We start from the raw sequence: 15,807 nt of genomic DNA on the forward strand, positions 1-15,807 counted from the left end.
GCTCGCAATACCGGAACGTCGATTCTGCGTCACATTCAGAGGCCAGCGTAAAAAAGTTCTACCTGAAATAACAGGCGAGCGGAATAAGAGATTTAGAAGTTTTTTTTTCTTTTGGCGAATTCTCAAATTTGTTTGTTCAAACGAAACACTGTGAGGTTAAGAACACTATTTTGTTCATACATTGTTGAATATGAAAAAAAAAGCAGCTTTCACTCCTAGCTATTTCAAACGCGCAATACACGGCAGAATATTTATTTTCATTGCCAATGGGAATCGTCTGTGTATGTTCACCTTCCAGGCTGGCTTTCAAACGGTCACGACGGCTGTCACAATGTAGGGTACCCTTAGAATTGAACAGCCTTTACAAGTTTAATTGCTCGGCCAAGTGTTGGAAACTGCTTCAGCTACAACTCTCAACAGAGGCGTGCCCTGGGACTTCCTACGTTTCCTTGTTTGGCCTCTGTTTTCGGAGAACTACAGACTATTCTATACAGACTATTCTACAGACTATACTCTCAGTGCAGCCTGCAATAAAAAATGCTAGAAGTCAAGTTGTGGTGTGAAGGCGAAGCATGACCTTTGAAGCAATGTTTCAAGTATTCAATTGCCCTCAGATTGAGCAAAATCATTCTAATTATATTTTCTGTGACAAATGACGTGGTTCCTAGAGGTTAATCTTGCTCATCGGGATGTGAGACAGGTTTAATGAAGGGGTCCGAGGAGGCGCCCACAAAGTTTTTGACGGGGGCAGGTCGACTGATTGTGACGTCAGGTATTCAAAACTAGTACACAGTGGGAACGGAGTAGAAGGGAGGACAAGACAACGCGATCCGCGGCCTGTGTCCCTCATTAAAGATGATAATAATGTTAATGATGATGAGGAGGAGGATGAAGAGGAGGATGACAATGACGACGACGACGACAATGTTGATGCTGATGCGAACAATATAAATAATGGTGACGATGATAATGTCAACGACGACGAGGACAAGAACGATGCTGGTGATGATGGTGGGGTGATGATGGTGGGGTGATGATGGTGGGGTGATGATGCTGGTGATGATGGGGGTGATGATGGGGGTATGATGGTGGGGTGGTGGTGGTGGGGTGATGATGGGGGTGACGATGGTGGGGTGATGATGGTGGGGTGAATTGATGATGCTGGTGATGATGGGGGTGATGATGGGGGTTATGATGGTGGGGTGGTGATGGTGGGGTGATGATGATGGGGTGATGATGACGATGAGGATAATGATGATGATGAAAATGATGTTGTTGATGCTGTAAATGCGGTTAGAGATGAGAGAGTATACCGTCCCTGCCGCCCGGTGCTTCAATGGAAGGTACAAGAAAGACCCCAGAGGAAATTACTTTTACGATCCGGTTTTATGAAGGAAATTTCAAACACTCAAAAGCAGAACAGCACGAAACATTCCTCATACACAGGTGAAACAACACAATTTCTATCTGAGCGGTTTCACTTTCATTAAAACTCATAATACACAAGACACTTTCGAAGTTCGGCGAGGTGGAGGTATGACAAAGGGCGGACGGTGAGGAGAGGAAATTGTCTGGGCTCAAGGACGCACTTCAGTGGTCACGGAGCAAGGTTTGAATAGCAGTGATCGGGAGGAGTGGAGAGAAAACATGTCACGGGTGCCAGGCTGCAGGAGACTGGGACGTAAAGAGAAAGAGAAGAAACACAAAGACAGAAAAGGAGGAGGAAAGTGCCGCAGGAGAACAGCGATGAAAAGGAAAATGGCAAGTGACGAGGAAGATTAGTGATGGTAGAGATGCGTAAATGCTAATAGCTGAAGAAAGACAATGATAAAAGAAAATTAGAAAGAGGGTACAGAAGTGGCACTGTGGACCTTCATTTATGACTCGTAATATTTCTAGCACTCGGGAACTCACTCTTCTTCATCTATAAAATTAAGGATTTGTTTTCCATTTTTCTAACAGGAACGAAAAATCCAAAAGAAGTAGAGGAGATGAACCAAAATGAGCTGTTTCACAACAAAAGGAGAGAGAACAAGACCCACACCTTGGTGCATGTGGCAGATAATTGAAAGTGAGGTGCGCGTGTTGGCTGCCACCGTTGCCTTGATCAACTCTGTCTCTTGATTTTCGAAATTGAGTTTAACTTGAACGAAAAGGTTAAAAGACTCCAGACGCCAATTTATTCGCACAAAAACCCTGATACCTACGTAAGAATTGGCATATTCATTCAATGAATTGTTTAACTGCAATGATAACGACCATCTGCTCCCTCAACATTCATCCATTTATTGGATACTCTAACGTGCAGCCTCTCACATGATACTATATTTATATTTTTTATTCGTACACTTAATTCTTTTATTATTTTTCTTTCTAAACCGAATTCCTATTGGCACACGCTCGCTGTTCTGTTTTGAAAAGATTTTGCTGAAGCATCAATCACAGAATGTCCACGGCTTGTCGCGGAAAGAAGTCAGGGTTTTCGTGGAGATGCATGTGGCAGCAGACTAGGCTCCGGGGGCCAGACGGAGAAAAATGTGAGGAGAGGATTTACCGAAGAGCTCTGTAAGGCCTTACGAAAAGAGCCAGACACCACAGAAAAGACACTTGCGAAACAAAATGCAGTATAAAACACAAATGCACTTCTTCAAGCAGACAGCTTCGGTATTTGTGAGTGCGCTGCCTTAGCTTCCTCGCATGTATAAACAACTGTAGAGGTGGTTAACATTGTGGATGCGCAATGCATCAGTTTTCGTGTCTATTTTTACCCAAGGGACACACTGCTCGTGCGGCCTTTGAGTTCCTCTCGATTCCATTCATTCTCTTCTCTTTTTCTCTCCACTCTCTGGGTGAGAAACCATTGATTTCTTCTCTCAGTTGACGCACGTGACAAGATATTTATTCTTATTTTTCCTTGTTTTCCTATCTGACTCATAAGTGTTTCTTTTTTTTCCAAATGCCTTGGATTATCTACTTTCCTTTTTGCCATTTCTTGCAGTATTTTAACATTTTCCTCTTCACATCTCTGTGTCATCCTCTTTTTTTCCTTTGCTTCGCTAGGTACTTTCCGTTACATAAACACTGAAGACAAACAATGGTGGCCTTACAGCATGTGTGGGAGGGCGGTCGAGTCCCCGGGGTATAGGGAGCATCAGAGTCTCAGGAACCAATGTAAACAAAGCCCTAACCTTAAACAAAGCAACGACCGGCGGCGATGAAAGAAATCTGGCAACGTTCTTGGGAACTCCTTCACTTCAATATTCTTCCACTCGACTGTCACAGCATTGCAAGATGATGGACTGCTATGTAATTTAACAGTCGATGAATGATTTCACTCATGAAAATGTCTTGCACCCTCTCATTATATATATATATATATATATATATATATATATATATATATATATATATATATATATATATATATATATATATATATATATATATATATATATATATATATATATATATATATATATATATATATATATATATATATATATATATATATATATATATATATATATATATATATATATATGTGTCTCTCTCTCTCTCTCTCTCTCTCTCTCTCTCTCTGTATATATATATATATATATATATATATATATATATATATAGATATATATATATATATATACACACACACACACACACACACACACACACACACACACATGTATCTATCGATCTATCTATCTATTTATCTATATATCTATCTATCTACCTATCTATCTCTCTATCTGTATCTATATCTATATCTATCTATCTATCTATCTATCTATCTATCTCTATATCTATCTATCTATCTATCTATCTCTATATATATATATATATATATATATATATATATATATATATATATATATATATATATATATATATATATATATATCCTGGGTTATGGAGCAACTTACAGTTGATTATTGAACCTTTGCCTCTACATTATACGAACTTTGAGAATGGAATATGTTTTTGTATTGTGAAGCCAAAGTAAAAGCCTCATCGCATTAAAAAATAGCAGCAGCTCTTCAAGCAGCCAAAAGTTGTCCAAAGTTGGTACGTAATAGAATATTAATGAGATTTCGGGAGCGTGTATCATAATGGGCCGGAGTATCGAGCGGCCGCCAGTAGAGCATTGATCCACGGCTCCGTGCAATCAATAGAGAGGGTCTCACTGTTGCTGCTGTTACTGCTGCCACCGTTAGCATGCTGATGGCTCGCCATGCAGTCCCGTCTCTTAATGTATATAATCCGTGAACTAGATTTGCGGTCTTTTTTCCAGCAATCAGACGAAGTGTCACAGGCGCTTAGCGGTTGAAGTGGTGAAAAGAATTTCTCCCCAGCTGTTGAGAATGGCCCTTACGAATCGTGTAAGTGATTCACTGACAATAGGGTATGACTTCTTTTGTGCTTTACTCGATACGCCCCTCAAGGTCCACGCTCACCCTGGAGTGTGACACCTTGTCCTGCGCTTTGCTCGATACGCCCTCAAGGTCCACGTGTACTATACAGGCTGCATCAACAATATTTCTCTGTCCAGGGGAAACACACAGTCGGTTTAAAATCATGAGCGAGTGTCAATAAAGGATCTACCTTTTCTGAGGTTTTCCTTCTTCTGGCTTTTGCTATTATTTTTTCTTCCATTTTTATTTTGTTAAATTTCTACCATATGTTCGCTTACTTCGTTTCGTTTGAACTAATATTTTTTGGAGGGTAATGGATTAATCAAGGTAAATGGTGTCTGTCTTAAGTATGAGCTTTAAAATAGTTGAAGAATATCGATTTATCCAGCTTTCTATCTGTATATCTGTCTGTCTATTGATCTATTTGGGAAACTTTCACACTCTCTCTTTCTCGCTTACTCATTTGGTATGAGTGTGAACAGCGTAGGCACTCTGTATACTGGAGCATGAGGTGACCCCATTCTGCACGCACAACTTTGTACGTAATCTATTTTTAACAAAGTACTATCGTCCGTTGTCATATGATCTAATAACCGATGGCAATGTAGGTATTTATGACTTGTTGATAATGATTAGCTTGGTTAAGTTTTATGTCGATTATACCCGTACGTAGCTCATGGATGGGGCAAGTTGATCAATCCTGCCGGGAGGGGCTTGGGATGGGTAGGGTATCTGCGTGGGGGCTTGCTTGGAATTTAATTGGTGGAGGCGACGAGTGAGTGAAGCGACGCGCCCTCGGACGTATGGGCCCCGTTAGTTAGTACTCTTCACCTTGGCTTACCAATTGTTGTCATCAACGCCTTTTTCAGTGAAATAATTAGGTCGAACGTACAGTTCCCATGTCAGAACAAAAATATATAACTTCTATTTTTGTATTCTCTTATCTTTAGAATATTTGTTCGACTATCGAATACTTTATGAATAACTGATTACGTTATTATTTAGCCAGTTATTGAACCAATCGATTAGTTGTGGTCGACAGCGGTCATCACCGTCGCCGCCACCACCACCACCACTGCCACCACCTCCATCATCATCACCACAACCACCACCACCACCACCATCATGATGCTCATCCCGTGGTGATAATACACGCTCAAATACGGCGAGGGTCTTGGCCGTGTGTTGTTATTTTTGTTTTTTCATTTCCAAGGGTTTGCCTGCGTAGCTCAGTTTTGGCAAAGAAGGGAAGGGCAGCGCTCGGACCAAGGGTAGAGGGACACGGGAACACACACGTGGGTGAAGTTATTTCTGCCTTCTTATTTCTATGGCTTACCTGCCCAAGACAACCGTTACGTGTATCGTGGTACCTCTTCATCTAATCTCAAAGACGTCTGATTAATAGGGTCACGTTGGTGTGGGTGAAGGGGAAGGGAGCCGCAGAGCACGCAAAGATTGGGACGTGTGTGTGTGTGTGTGTGTGTGTGTGTGTGTGTGTGTGTGTGTGTGTGTGTGTGTGTGTGTGTGTGTGTGTGTGTGTGTGTGTGTGTGTGTGTGTGTGTGCCCTGGAGATTACATCAAGATAATATTGCACACAGAAAAAAAATAACAGCACGTCAGCGGCTGTATCTTTGTTGGATGGTGTTCGCAACTTTACCGCAATCATTTTGTATTTTGGACACGCTCATCATGGGTTCTAGAGTAATACTTGGTCATCAGACGTTCCAGGACTGTACGAAGAAGCAGGAAACATTATGAAGAGGATATAACAAGAGACATGTGGCGGCTTCAGTGTAACTGGTGCTTAACCTTAACAGAAGACCAACCAAACATTTGTGGTTGAGTGCTATCTCTTGTAATGTACATAATTCACAATTCTCTCTCTCTCTCTCTCTCTCTCTCTCTCTCTCTCTCTCTCTCTCTCTCTCTCTCTCTCTCTCTCTCTCTCTCTCTCTCTCTCTCTCTCTCTTCCTGAGAGAGAGAGAGAGAGAGAGAGAGAGAGAGAGAGAGAGAGAGAGAGAGAGAGAGAGAGAGAGAGAGAGAGAGAGAGAGAGAGAGAGAGAGAGAGAGAGAGAGAGAGAGAGAGAGAGAGAGAGAGAGAGAGAGAGAGATTGTCTTTTTTCTTTCAGTGTGTCTGTCTGTCTCACCTAATCTCCCCTTCTATGTGACGCTCTGTGGTTTTCTCTTTACTTCTTTCTGTATTCTCTTTGTCCAACGGTGTTCATATTTAAGGGAAGATCGATACTCTATTCCATTTCTTAATAATTTCTTTAAAGTGCAATATCAACAGTGTTTGAATTGCTTGAAGGGCTGAAAATTTTATTCATACGGTAAGAGGCGGAATGCCAGGCCTGCAACATGCCGCTTGTGAAATATTAAGAAAATGTTTCCTTTAAAAGAAACATTTCCAAAGGTTTTATTTAGATTATAGTTAAACTGGTATGTGCTATGAAACTGTTTACAACAACAAACGAGTTCAATGCTCTGAAAAAAAATTACTGTAAATAATAATATTGGAACTCATTTAGTGTTCACTTCCCGGAACTGGACCACTCAACGTGAATAATGAAATGTCAAATAAATGATATTGGGTGTACGCTACAAAATATGGCGAGCGCTGTTGTAATCTGCCGTCACACGGTCAGTATTCCTACCTGTAATTGTTGTGGTCCAGGAAGCTGCAGCGTCGTCCAGTCCAGTCCAACCCCCGCGGCCTGACAAGGAGGGTCACGCTCAGGCCTGCCGCGCCCCACACATCATCTCCCGTCCGCTGCTTCTCCCCATGCAGGCGGCGACACTGCGAAAGAAATGTACTTTGAAGGCCTAGGAAAAAAATGTGTATAGAATATTACAAAGCGTTAATAGAATGCAATTGTCACACATGACCTAAAATGAAGAAATGCTTCCATGCTTATCTGCGAAAGATTCCTCCCAACACTGAAATGGAAATACGAAAATGCTACAAAAAATAGTTCCGTATTTAAATTGTTTTTTTGTTCACTATCTATTATGTTGTCTGTTAGGCACCATGAGAGTTAGGGTTTAGATTGACGCTAGTTTTGAACAAAAAGTTTGCAAATGTAGCACTTTTTCATGGTGCTGCTGCATTTGAACTTAATTTTATTTGTCCAGTAAGGTATAAAGAAAATCAACAGAACATGCAAATTTTATATGGAATATTGTCATAGATACGTTTAGAAAAAAAACCTTTGGATGCTTATATGTTGGAAAATTTACATACGTACACAGTCCTCCTTTGTTGACAAAAATGAAGAAATATAAGAAGCGCAGGCGTTATCCCGACACAAAGAATCTGAATTGAGTAAAAAAAAAAAAAAAAAAAAATTTATCGTCTTCCAGCGGCGAGAACATTAAGAAAAAAGAACACTCAGGGAACCAAAACGAGCAAATGGACCAGGCCTTCCCCGACCACACGCGTGTTCGGTGCTGCGTCCTGTACTCTACTGAACATAATTTTTCTTTTTAATATTTTTCTTAAGAGCTTCTAGTGTGGCTTCCTTGGAACCAAAATCGAGGAGACCTTTTTCCCAATGAGAATTACAATGTTAGTTTGTTATAGACAGGTTTTTCCATTTTGGGAAGGGAAGGGAGAAGAGGGGAGGGTAGGGGAGGGAAGGGGAGGGGATTGGAGAGGAGAGGAGGGGAGGGGAGGGGAGAGGAGAGGAGGGGAGGGGAGGAAAGGGGGTGGGAGGGAAGGGGAGGGGATTGGAGAGGAGAGGATGGGAGGGGGGGGCAGGGGAGGGGAGGGGAAGGGGGATTAGGTTGGAGGCTGAGACGGTATTTACGAGGCCAGAGTATTGTCCACTCCTATTAAAACGTGTGTGTGTGTGTGTGTGTGTGTGTGTGTGTGTGTATACAGTCAGGCAGCTACACAGACAGAGACACAAACAGAGAGAAGATAAATGGAGACATACCAACCATCAGGAGCGCAAACGAGCACACACACACACACACACACACACACACACACACACACACACACACACACACACACACACACCACGTTTATCTAGATTGGCAGACAAACAGACAGACAGGCAGAGCGCACCCATCCATGCCGGGAAAGACACAGTACCAGAGAGAAACAGCTGAGAGATGAACACAGCTGGGCGGCCGTTAAGAGAGCGGTAATGGGACGCGGGACTAACGAGCCGAGTAACACCTATCAGCCGTGTGCCGCGTTGTGCTCCTGTTATGTTCCCGGGTTTTTAGCAGCGACACGTGGGATTTATGCTCCTCTCCTCTCGGCTCTGTTGAATTATTGCCCGCTCACATGTTTCAAGAGTAGTTTGCTGTGTGTTGAAGCATGAGCGAAAATGAAACATACTCTCATATAAGCTTGTTCTCTCCTTATAACTATATTACATACTAAATTCTAAATACTACTTCTACTAACATACACTATATATACTACTATACACTAAAAAAAACCGGATGTATTATATTTTATTATCTCAAAAAGCATAACTTACTCTCACACGTAGCCTCTTTCTCTTTTTACAACTATATCACATACTAAATGCTACTTACTACTACTATTACTACTACTACTAACGCACACTACACATACTACCACAAACTAAAAAGCGTAAGTACTTCATTTAATTACCAGAAAAAAAATGCCTCTTCTCGCTGGTACACACTAGGCGGGAGCGATGAAGACAAAGAGCCTCCTCGCCGCTGAGACAAACACCCACAAAAAGCTGCAGGAACAATGGCGTGGCGCGAGGAGGACAGACACCACACACTATCTCGGCGACTTTCTGAATAACGCTGACCTATAGTACACACTGGCGCGGAAGAAGAAAAAGATGCAACGAAACAAACACACCACAGGGACGAGGCAACTTAACCCGGTAGCAGCGACGGGCCACATTTTTGCCATGATATAAACCCCCAAAAATAGATGATGCATAAACTGATCACAAATGCGTTGATATATATTATGAAATGGTTTGTGTGAGTGATGATTTTTTCCCATTTTTCTCGCTTAGAGGGGCCTTTAAGAACCATGATCCCTACAGCTACTAGGTTAATAATAGTGACCTTCACACTGACGCCTAACACAACAGGATGCAATATTCACAACATAAACACTCATCAATTATGCAGAGACACTAAGGGTTCCACACACTGCCACACAACACACAAAAAAGATTCAACTGAGCACAAACAAACAAGCCAAAGAATATGGGTCAACAGCTAAATAATCCTGATCCTGCCACAGTGGTAAAAACAACATGTAAATAAACACATGGCCCTATTAATCCTGTACACTGAGCGGCCTCTCTCAATAAACGAATATCTGGTCAAAATTAAATTATTTAGGTCATGGACCGCGAATAATTACCAACTCGTAACAAGTTAGGCTACGCAGACTCCTAAGTGCCTGAGGGAAATGATTAATGAAACCCACAATTCTCTATTGGTTTTGGCCATCGAAAGGCAATAGAGGCGGAAGGTCATGCCCCACACTTACGCGGCACTGCATCATCAGTTACCATGAGCGTCCGGGAGCTAATGGCGGTGCAGACTGACAATCTAACCGAACTAATATAAACTAAAGTGGGGAGGGTGGAGGATAGGCCAACCTTCACCCAACTTTTACTGGTGTTGTGGAAACTGGTAATGGCATCAACACGAGTCTAAGGTTGAATAAGGCATCACATAAGGAACATGAATGTGGGGTGGGAGAGTCCTTCAATCACCCTAACCTTCAGCACGACAAAGCCACTCGATACGGACACAAACCTCAAGGGCGCTGCGCCGTGTGCCCGCCAAAGCCAACGGTATCGACGTAATGGCCAGTCGATCATTACCTCGGCTGATCCACGACTGCGATGATATTGATAATCCATGAGCGCTGCAGGAATGCGGCGGCGGACCCCGTACCAAGAACCATTGCCCGTCGTGCTCCTCATGCCCTCTTGGCCGCTGTGTCGCAAGGGTCATTCCAGCTGCGATCCCACACCTTGACGACAACATTGACGGTGGGGGTGAAGCAAACGACCGAGAGCCAAATATACACTCGAAAAAAATGGGGGTAGAAAGAGGATTTAAAAAAGTTTATTTCAAGTGTTGCTTTCATAAACCTTTTGAGAAACGACACTGCATTCCTGGTAACGGATAATTAATGAGCTGTTTGATGCATTCCTTGGGACGTGCTTCCCCTCCTGCCTTGCACAGCAGGTAATTGCCTGGCAACGATCCACCAGCAAGGGATGCTAATTTTGGCGAAGCATACGTATTGCTTTGTCGCTCCTGTCACCAAACACTTCAGCAAAAACAACATGGTCAACATAGCAACAACAACCAATATAATATTTCCTAATACTCCAACTACTGCAATTAAAACAACTGCTATTAGATTTACTACTACGACTACTGCTACCAAGACTCACATAATCTCTTAGTGAAGGACAGTTGAGTTGTATGAGAAACTATCCCTAACTGGATCCACGGGTGACTCAATTCTCAACACATTAATCATACAAGTCACAATGACCTCTCCTTACTATCTTTCCTCTATTTTTCGCCTCCCCACTTTGCCTCTGTGGGAAACGAGGTCGCTAGGAGGAGAATGTTGCCATTATTACTCCCAGGCAAATTGTGTTTCAAACTTGTGAGCCCGGCTTATCATATTCTCCCCATTATGCTGGTGTGGCCCCATTTTGGTGGCGAATAAGGTCACCCGTCTCCTCTGCTGGGTGACGGGGCTTACTGCACAAAGACCCACTCATCTGACTCCACCTGGCCACACTCTCAACGCCTGAATTTCTTGGCTGTGATCTGAGCGCGTAATGGGTCGTATTACTGGACATTGGAGTCTTTCGGAATCATATAAATAATTTATTTTAATGTTATTATTCTAAACGAAGAAAATTCCATTGTTTCTTCTATAATATGCCTTCTGTTGTGTTGTTTCGTTGTTGTTCTCATTATCAGTCTTATTATTTTTATTCCAATTCTCATTCTTATTATCATTCCATTTATCATTATCATTATTACGATGGGCATTTTTATGGTTGTCTTTATAATTATCTCTTTGTTTTACCGCAGTTTGTTTTTCGTTCATGTTTATTATTTGCTTAACACGACAAAGGACACAGATTTAACAGCTCCAAAAGTGTGTCAGTGCAATGAACTATATGATTGCTTTCACAAACACAAATACACCCGCATCCACCCTAACACACATTCCCCCGCCCCCACGCGCACACACACACACACACACACACACACACACACACACACACACACACACACACACACACACACACACACACACACACACATTTACACACCATTGATCCGCGTTCTGCACAGTCGCCCATTCGTGGGTTTCGATGCTGGGCAGGTGGAGGATCCGATTCCGTGAGTGCAGTGTTAGATGTTACTGTTCATATTTCTTCCGCTTATAATGTTAATCCTGTCGGCCTTTCATTTATCACTCCTATTCTTACAATAACACTGACAAGAACAACAGCCATCAGTACTACTACTCCTACTCCTACTACTACTACTACTACTACTACTACTGCTGCTACTGCTACTACTACTACCACTACCACTACTATTAATACTGTTGCTGCTGCTGTTTGTTCGGTATTATCATGGCTTGCACCCTTGAATCTCCTCTCCATCCCTCTTCGTTCATTAGATCCAAATTCTTTACACCTATTTTACTATCCATCGTCCCTCTGAAGACTGATCGCATGGCCGGTTTATCCCTCTCTTCCTTCTCTCGTTTCCTCCTTACCTTTACTGTACGCCTTCGCCACCATCCCTCCCGTAACGAATCATTTATAATACATAACACGCTTCACGCTGAGTATCATCCGTCCTTCACGTCCTGAATACATAAAGATGGAACTACACACGAGGAAAAGTTTCTTAGATGTGTGATGAACTGCACTGAAAAAGTCTATCTCGAAAGGGACTTTTTTTTACATGGCCATCTTAGATTCTTTGGTTAAAGGTCACAATGAATACCTCAACCCACTCAGACCAAGTAAACATTGGACACGAGGAAAGTAACTTGCGTAGAAAAGGATGAGCTCAAAAAACTTCTTGGGTTTTGATCATTATATGTTTTTAAGAGCTACAGAAAATAACTAATATAAACCTGTATGAAATATATTGCAGGTACGAATTTATGTTTTGATATTTTCAGTATTTCCTTAACCAGTTTCCTCACTGATATTGCTGACATCAGAGAAATGTTGCTTGCTTTCTCGAATGTCCACACGAGCAACATTTTGAGCTTTATTTCATTAAGTACAGGAAAAAGGACGTTGTTTGTTATGGAGCTAAACCATAAAACATTTCGCTGCATGAAAACCAAAATAATGTTTCGGCCACAGTGAAGCGATGCCAGCAAACAGGACAGTGATGGCACTCCGGCTCCCTCTGTGAAGGCGAATAAACACACGAGCAAGCGAGTATTCTTCCGCGGCGCGCTGTGAGATGGCCGCCCTCTGAGCCCACTTCCTTTGGTGTAGTTTAACAGGACACACGGGAACACACACACACACACACACACACACACACACACACACACACACACACACACACACCATTAGCTAACACGTACATCAGCCAAGTGCGTCTTCCTTCCTCTCTTCCCACCTCCGTTCCTTTCCTCATTCTCATTCCCTATCTCACTTTTCGGCATCCTGTTGACCGCATGAGGGCCCCGCAGCCTTTCCCTACCTCCTCGTGCTCCACCCTGATCGGCGTGCCTTCTCACTGCTCCACCACACTTATGTACTTTTCGGATATGGCATCTTTTGTGCAGAGAATTTAGATAAGGAAGGATGAAGGGATGGATTGCGGACGGTGGGACGGTAGCGGTGACGGAAGGACGGACGGACGGACACACACACACACACACACACACACACACACACACACACACCATATGACAGTCGACATGATACACAGCAAAATGAAAACCTTGTGATAGTTTCGCGCCATAAAGTCCGCGGTATGACAGCTCCTCGCATCCATCGTCGTGGCTATTTCCTGTTCCCGTGTCGGCCTGCGGCGCACTCCTCGCCGGGCGGGTGTTCGTCCGTGCACGCTTTCAGGCCACGTCAACCAGCGTAACTTTTTTGGTCACTTTGCGGAATAACAGTTTATTTTCTTACTTAGCATAAAATATTTCTTTCATTTGTAGGATGGTGGACGGGGGTGAGTGCGCATACTGTTTGTATGCAGTCATCATATTATATCAGAATACACTGAGGGAAAAAAGCCGTCTTTCTTTGCTTGCTTACGGATAGGACAATTTCTCAACTAAATCGACTGTTTTAATTTAAATAAAAAAATACCGAAAATATCGACGAATATATACTTTATGCTTATAAAAGATGCATTTCTTACACTTTTGTGTCAGGATAGGACGGATAGGACAGCAACTTCTCAACTAAATCGACTGTTTTAATTTAAATAAAAAATACCGAAAATATCGACGAATATATACTTTATGATTATAAAAGATGCATTTCTTACACTTTTGTGTCAGAACTAATGTAAGAGAGTTTTTTTTTCTCTTATGGTCAAGATATCCCTTTGTGCTCTAAGGGAGTAGTGAAGAATCCCCAGATGAGAGCCAGAGTCTGCGCGGTCCAGCTTTCATTAAGCTTAATCACGGGCGCTCGTTCTGTAGTGTTGCCGAGAGTCCAGTTTTCTGGCAAGAAGTTAGAAAACATCTCCTCCTTGTACGCTCTTAAGACGTACTAAAAGGGAAAGCTGGAGACACAGCGAGAGTTGAAGACTGGCCAAGGACGAGGAGGCGAAGTGAAGGGAGAGGAAAAGTGGTCAGGGATGTGGGAGAAAAGAAACTTGGAAAAGAAAACTTTAATCTATCTCGAAAGTGAAAGTATCGAGTTTCTTTTCGTCTCACTTTCTTATTACTTTGCTAAAACTTTCTTCATATACGCATTTTTAGTTTGTGTGTAATTTTGGTCTTACATATCGGCAACCCAAAGCCTGGTGGGGATGGAAAAGTGCACCAGTTTTATGTGGGGCGAAAGCCTTATTAAAAAAAAAAACATTACGAGTAAAAATTAATGAGATTCCATGTCATATTTATCATACAGGAATGTTCTCAGCTTTAATTAAATGTTAATGCTTTTAATTATGAAATGGTTTGGACCACAGTGAAATAATATTGACACACAGACACACAAACGTATCTATTTATCTATCTATCTGTATTTATATATACACATATTTATAAATTCGAGCAACACTTAATACTTCATCATCTCCTTCTGTTAAAAAGTAAACGTACTTGAATTTCGTCTTCATCCCATTCGCCTCTATTCATCTTTCCTTGCGCAACCCATCCCTTCCTTCCTTCCCTCCTCGAGTCGAGGGTAACGCGCACACATCAACCTGGAGGAAACAATGAATTTTTTCTTTTAATTTTCCTACTGAACTGACCCTGAGGCGAGGCTGCTGGCGCTGTCCGTGAAGGAGAAGCTTTGTCATGTATAGGGCGACACCCCCCACCCCCCACCCCCCCAAAAAAAAGGAAATGATAACAAGTCAATAAAACAACGATCTGCCTGCTTTCCCCGTTGCCTTTCCTGTAGGCAAACGCCTATCATGCGGGCCCTCAATATGTTGCCTAACTATAATGTAGGAGAGATACGGAATGTGTCTGTTGAAGGGTCACACGCTTGATTTTATAATGGCACTCACGGAATTTTAATGCATTATCACTCCTGCAATACCGAGCTCATTATACAAGGGTTCACAGTCATACTGCAGAGGCGGGGTGGTACGACTCTATAGGGTTCGCCGAGAAGACTGTTCATGCACCGCCGGGAGAGGTCGGTAACAAGTCCACACACTGTCTAATAAATCCTGAAATGTTACCATGGACAGCTTTCTTTACTAACTTCACAAATGCTCCCTCCCACCTCCTTTTACGGCGTCATAACCACGTCACATGTTCGCTATACACGCTATTTTGAAGCGGCTGGTCGGCCTCCGCCTTTTCATCTCCTGGCTGCCAATATTCCCGCGCGTCGAGAGCCCCCGGAGCCCCGCTGTCAATAAGGTGAGACCATCCATCGATGATGTCACACCTACGTCATACAATGAACGCCTATCACAATATTTAATTTTCCCTACGTCATGGATGGAAGAAAGGAAGAGAGGGAAGGAGGGAGGGAAATAAGGGGAGATCACCGTGAGTCAACGCGCCCGCGCGCACACACACACACACACACACACACACACACACACACACACACACACACACACACACACACACACACACACACACACACACACACACACACACACACACACACACACACACACACGCACGCACACACACACACACACACACACACACACACCACAT

The 15,807-nt window shown here is 42.7% G+C and overlaps 1 protein-coding gene and 1 long non-coding RNA gene across 3 annotated transcripts in view; one reads left to right on the plus strand and one right to left on the minus strand.

Moving 5' to 3' along the window:
* Nucleotides 1-15,807, plus strand: part of LOC126998994 (uncharacterized) — a 78,621-nt gene that overhangs the window by 14,175 nt on the left and 48,639 nt on the right. The window lies entirely within an intron of this gene.
* The window catches only part of LOC126998995 (uncharacterized), a 66,176-nt gene that overhangs the window by 14,151 nt on the left and 36,218 nt on the right, over nt 1-15,807 (minus strand). The window contains exon 3 of the long non-coding RNA XR_007753091.1: nt 7,061-7,203. This is a non-coding gene — a long non-coding RNA (uncharacterized LOC126998995). The remainder of the gene's footprint in view (nt 1-7,060; nt 7,204-15,807) is intronic.

This window comes from Eriocheir sinensis, chromosome 15 (assembly GCF_024679095.1).
Source record: "Eriocheir sinensis breed Jianghai 21 chromosome 15, ASM2467909v1, whole genome shotgun sequence".
Taxonomy (NCBI): domain Eukaryota; kingdom Metazoa; phylum Arthropoda; class Malacostraca; order Decapoda; family Varunidae; genus Eriocheir; species Eriocheir sinensis.